Source organism: Heptranchias perlo, chromosome 37 (genome assembly GCF_035084215.1).
Source record: "Heptranchias perlo isolate sHepPer1 chromosome 37, sHepPer1.hap1, whole genome shotgun sequence".
NCBI classification, from domain to species: domain Eukaryota; kingdom Metazoa; phylum Chordata; class Chondrichthyes; order Hexanchiformes; family Hexanchidae; genus Heptranchias; species Heptranchias perlo.
Genome location: NC_090361.1, coordinates 1,938,204 through 1,944,235, shown reverse-complemented (window position 1 = coordinate 1,944,235; position 6,032 = coordinate 1,938,204).

Sequence of the window (6,032 nt, the reverse complement as noted above, 5' to 3'; positions counted from 1 at the left end):
GTCCATCAGGAGGGATGCGGGCATAAGAGGGGTGACGATCCCAGGCAGCGGAGGCACTCAGGTCAAGGCCTCCCTGTACATGGATGACGTTGCCGTCTTTTGCTCGGATCAGCTGTCGGTCCGCAGATTGATGAGCATCTGCGACCAGTTCGAACTGGCCTCGGGGGCCAGGGTAAATCGTAGCAAGAGCGAGGCCATGTTCTTTGGGAACTGGACTGACCAATCCTTTGTCCCCTTCACCGTCAGGTCGGATTACCTGAAGGTGCAGGGGATCTGGTTCGGGGGGGCCGGGGCGTGCACCAAAAACTGGGAAGAGCGCATTTCCAAGGTTAAGCAGAAACTGGGACTGTGGGATCGACGATCCCTCTCGATCGTGGGCAAGAACCTGGTCATCAGGTGTGAGGTGCTCTCGGTGTTGCTGTACGTGGCGCAGGTCTGGCCCATACCTCGCTCGTGCGCCGCGACAGTCACCCGAGCCATCTTCCACTTTATCTGGAGATCAAAAATGGACCGTGTCCACAGGGTCACGATGTACAAGTCTCCAGAAAAAGGGGGGAAAGGCGTGCCCAACGTGGCCCTCATCCTGATGGCCACCTTTGTGTGCGGCTGCATCAAGTTGTGCATAGACCCTCGGTACGCAAACACAAAATGTCACTACATGCTGAGGTTCTACCTGTCCCGGTGTTGAGAAGGATGGGCCTGGCCACGCTGCCACGGAACGCTCCGTCCAGTTGGACCGTTCCACCCCACCTGTCCTTCGTGGAAAAGTTTGTGCAGAAAAACACCTTTGACCACAAGGCGATCAGCAAGTGGTCCGCACGTAACGTCCTCGAGACCCTGCGGGAAAAGGAGATGGTGGATCCTGTCGGTTGGTTCCCCGAGCAGACTGTCAATGTCATTTGGCAGAACGCCTCATCGCCAGAGCTTTCAAACAAGCACCAAGACCTAGCTTGGCTGGTGGTGAGAAGGGCCCTTCCCGTCAGATCCTTCATGCACTCCCGGACTCTCAGCGCCACTGCGCGCTGTCCCAGAGGAGGCTGCGGTGGAGACGAGACCGTCACCCATCTCCTTTCTATAATGTGCCTTTGCAAAGAAGGTCTGGAGAGAGATGCAGTGGTATCTGTCCAGGTTCGTCCCGAGCAGTTCCGTAACACAGGATTCTGTGCTCTACGGGCTGTTCCCGGGGACGCACACTGAGACGGACATCAGCTGCTGCTGGAAGACCATCAACTCGGTGAAAGACGCCCTTTGGTCTGCCCGAAACTTGCTGGTCTTCCAGCACAAGGAGCTGTCCTCGATCGAGTGTTGCAGACTGGCACATTCCAAGGTCCAGGACTACGTGCTGAGGGATGCACTGAGGATGGGTGCGGCCGCCGCAAAGGCTCTGTGGGGAAAGGCAACCGTTTAGAGCCTTCCCGCCATTGTATACCGAGGGGCTGAAATCAGGGAAAACCCCCTCGGGCAGAATGTAAAATTCTAATTGATGTGATGTAACTGAAATGAATTTGTAATGAACCTGTAAAGAATCTGTAACATACCTGTTATCAATAATCTGTATTGAGTGTAATGCAATGAGGCACCCTAGAGTGCCATGAACTGTAATTATGTCCAGTGTGTTTCATTGAACTGCACTTGATGTAACCTGCAAATTACATAATCTATATTGTGTACGTTTGGAATGTAATATGACAACTGTTTTGTATGTACTGCTGCAAATTTTATGAATAAAGTATATTTTTTGAAAAAAAAAGTAAGGTGGAAAAACACATTGGTGGTACTGCATCGTAGAGTGCTGGTCATGAATATGTGTTCCAAATTGCTCGCAAAGCAACAGAAGCCAGGTGCTTTCTCTCCGGGAGGGAGGAGAAATCAGGAGTGTTGTCCTGGAGTTGCTGGTTGCACACTGGTATTGACAGAGGCCTGGGAGCAGGTTGCTCATCTGCCCTCTCAACCTGACCATGATCAATAACACAAGGAAAAGAGAAACAAAGGATCTAAGCAGTAAGCAGGGTATCAGTGATTGGACATCATGTAGTTCACCATTAATGTGCTTCATGTCAGCAGATTGTCAAGTGTGGACATAGCCACCTCTACATCCCACACCTTCTCATCCTCTGTGCTGTGGGAAATATTGCCATCATGTGGTCTTAATGCCATGTCATTGTTCCTCCAAGGCACGTTTTCAGAGACCCAGTGATGTCATTGTATCATTGATTGTGTCTGCCCCTAGAAGCTGCTGTTCTAATAAATGCAATTTCATCTGCACTACTTACATCATTTGGGTGAAGATCATCCATTGTTGAAATGCTGCATTTGCTGCAGAGTCATTTTACTCTGGCAACAACATGGGACCATGTACATAATCTGTAAAAGTGGATTTTTCCAGAAACTGAATCTGTCCAAAATTTCCCCAATATGGAAACTTTGTCCATTTAATAAGGCTCTAGCTCCAATTTAAGTACTATATCCAAATATATATATATATATATTAAAAGTTTACGCAAACAGCCCACGCAGTCACAGGCCAGTGTGCTGTTTAGATAGTTTAACCTCAGGACAAAATTCTCTAAGTGTGTCATTTGGTGCAGGGATGACACTATATACTTAGATGTATCACGCCATATTTTGCTTCCTAGGACCCAAACATTGTTTGTCACTAATTGATATCAGTGGACAATATAATAGAACCTATTGCCATTGATGTCTGAAAATACAAACTAAAGGCATCATCACAATAGGTGAAACGATTTCCAGTATTTTAAATGTTATTCACTGAAGGCTATGATAGAAGGATCTTGACAGTAATCTGTAGGCTGTGTCTCATAAACAGCCACCCCTCGGTTTAGTGATGTGGTTTCATGTAACCAATAATTCCCTTCAGGTTTTGGATGTGTGCATACTCCTACAATTTATATTATGAATCTCCTTGATAAGTTAAAAGAAAGAACTTGTAATTATATAGCGCCTTTCAGGTCCTCAGGACATCCCAAAGCGCTTCACAGCCAATTAAGTACTTTTAAAGTGTAGTCGCTGTTGTTATGTAAGCAGATGCAGCAGCCAATTTGTGCACAACAAGGTCCCACAAACAGCATTGAGATAAATGACCAGTTAATCTGTTTTGTTGGTGGTTGAGGGTCTTAAAATATGTAAGAGTGCTGGAATGCTGGAGGTAAAAGATCCTATTGCACTATTCGAAGAAAAGCAGGGAGTTCTCCCAATAATCTAGCCAACATTTATCCCTCAACAAACATCATCAAAAACCGATCATTTTGTCATACATTTATTGATTTGCTGTTTGTGGAACCTTGTGTATAAAAATGGATGCCACTTTTGCTTACACAACAAGTGACTGCACTTAAGAAGTAATGCATTTGTGGTGAAGTGCTTTGGGATGATAAGGTGTTATATATGTGCAAGTTTTCTCTATCATTAAGCACAGAGCAGCATCATTTTTACCTGGACAGGATATTGAAGCTGGGCCTGGAGAGAGACACAAAGGAGTGACAGATACAAGTAATGGGAGGATGCCATTTAAGTATAGAGCAGGATCATTACATACTAGCCCTTAAACCAGCAAGAATTGGCTTGAATAATGTTGATCAATAATGGAACACTGGCTGATCATTTTTTTCCTCCCTTCCTAGCCCAGGAGCACTGGTGCCAATTGTGGTGGCCACACTGCCATCCCAAATTAGATAGGGTAATAGCCCTTCCTGGTCTGTATAGTTCAGTAACACACCACATAGCGATTTACCTTCTGAGTCATTGGGGAGTTTGTTCTCCCAATATTTAAACTGAATAGAAAGAGAGCAAAAGTAATGAGACAACCAATAAACAACTGTCTCCACCTCTAAAGCCTTTGTCCTGAGCAAAGCTTTCACTGTCTCTCATCCTGTTCATTCCTAAGGGACGGAGATTTGAACATATCCGGCACTTAACTGGATTAGTCATCCAACCCCAGATCTGGCTGGGCCAGGCCTCACTCTCCTCTGCCAAAACCACGCACTATAGAATCATCCTGAAGAGCAAAGATAAGCCCCAGCTTCTTTTCTCCACTACCAACTGCCACTTCTGCCCTAGCCTCACCTCTAACAACAAGTGCAAGGAAATCATGGAGTTCTTTGTCACCGAGATATACACCATCTGTTCAGCTGCCTCTACTGCTTCCCCCTTCCCCTTGCTCATCAAACAGGCTTCCTCTACCCCCCCCCTAGTCCTGAACCCCTATCTTGCTTTAGTTCCTCTCCCATCTCCCACCTCTTTGACCAACCTTTTGGTCATCCTCGTATCTCCTTCTTTCGCTTGGTATCTTTTTTATCCCCTTACACCTCTGTGAAGCTCCTTGGGATATTTTTCTATGTTAAAGGTGCTTTATAAATGTATGTTGTTCTCATTTCAAACCACCAGGGGTCTCCCCTGCTGAACTTTAATGATTTATATCTGCTGTTTTTAGTACATTAGTATTAAGTGATTTCTTTTCAAATTTCTTTTTATTTTGCCTCTCCCTCCTTGATGGCACTGACTCCTGCTGGTTTACAGTTCCATAGGTGTTGGCCATCTTCACAACTGAGTCTTCTTCACATATAAGTCTAGACAGTGAAATTGATTGTGCAGCACATTGCAGCAGGACCCAATCCTGTACTTATCCAATATCCACATGTATATCCATGACCGAGTGTTGCCCACTGGCACACTCCAAGGTTCAGGAGAATGTGCTGCGGGACACACTGAAGCGAGGTGCGGCCTACGCAAAGGCTCTATGGGGAAAGGCCTCCGTGTAAGGCCACCCCACCTTGTAACGTACACCATGAGTCATAATAAATATTGTGTTTGAATTGTAAGAATGAGATCGCTTTGTGTCCGATCTGTAGTGTTTTGGTTTGAATTGTACTGGTTTTGAATTATGATATTTACATTGAACTGTGTGTATCCTTAAATTCTATGAAATAAAGTATATATTGAAATTTTTAAAAATCCACATGTATGGACTTCCCAGTAGGTGTCACTGGAAAACTCTCACCAGCGGGAACTCAGGTTAATGTTTCTCCTCCCTAGCCCAGGGGCACTGAGGCCGGCTGTAGTACTCAACTGAGAGTGTTGGGCCACTATTGGCTTCAACAATCCCTTACTGGCTGGTCACAGCACATTACTTGAGGGCATGAAAAGGCTCACTCTTGCCTAGATGTTGTTTCACCACCTGATGGAGGACAGAACTGTTAGAAATAGTGGCGGTTTAACACTTTATCCCCCCCATGTTATTTAGCTCTGTCTGTGATCCAGCCATGCCATGACATCCATGCAGTAATGATAACCTTAAGGTGTCTTTACTCAAGTCAGCTTGGATCCAGGTTAACTTTGAGTTGTTGTTGTGATGCCACAGACGCAAGTTTATACTTCTGCTGAATATAAAGCAGAACAGTGAAGAAACCGCCAGCCTGCAGCGCTGAAGCATGAGATAGTTAGCCACACTCCCTTAAATGTGACACTGTTCCAAAAATAAAGTATAGGGTAGTAATATTTCACTCAATTATAAAACTCTTTACTTAGCAGTAACTCGTACCAGCTCTAAGTGGTCTGGCTTATCCAGCGCCCGTAACAGTCAGTTTATTATAAGGTTAAAATTATCTTTAAAATAACTCATTTAGTCCTCCACCCTAACCGCTTTGACTAACATTCGATATGAGTTCTTCAGAAACTGTGATCAAGATCCGCTTTCCTATTCCAGCACAAGCTTACAGAGTACAAGCCTGACCGTAGTAATGTGAGAATTCTAATTTAAATTCCCTCAGGCAAAAGGAGCAGATATGTTTGTGGGTGAGATTTGTACTCCTTAATACAAGGGATATAAGTATTGGGGAATGGAACATTTTTTCCACTTTTTGCCTCAATTTTCTACATCAAGGAGTCCTAAGTCAGGCACAGCAGTGGTCGGATGCTGAGTATGATTCCATCCTCATTGCTCCATTAAGTAGCTCGGGTCAGATAGAGCATAGATACATGGTAAAGACCCCTCTACTCTGCACCAGCAATAT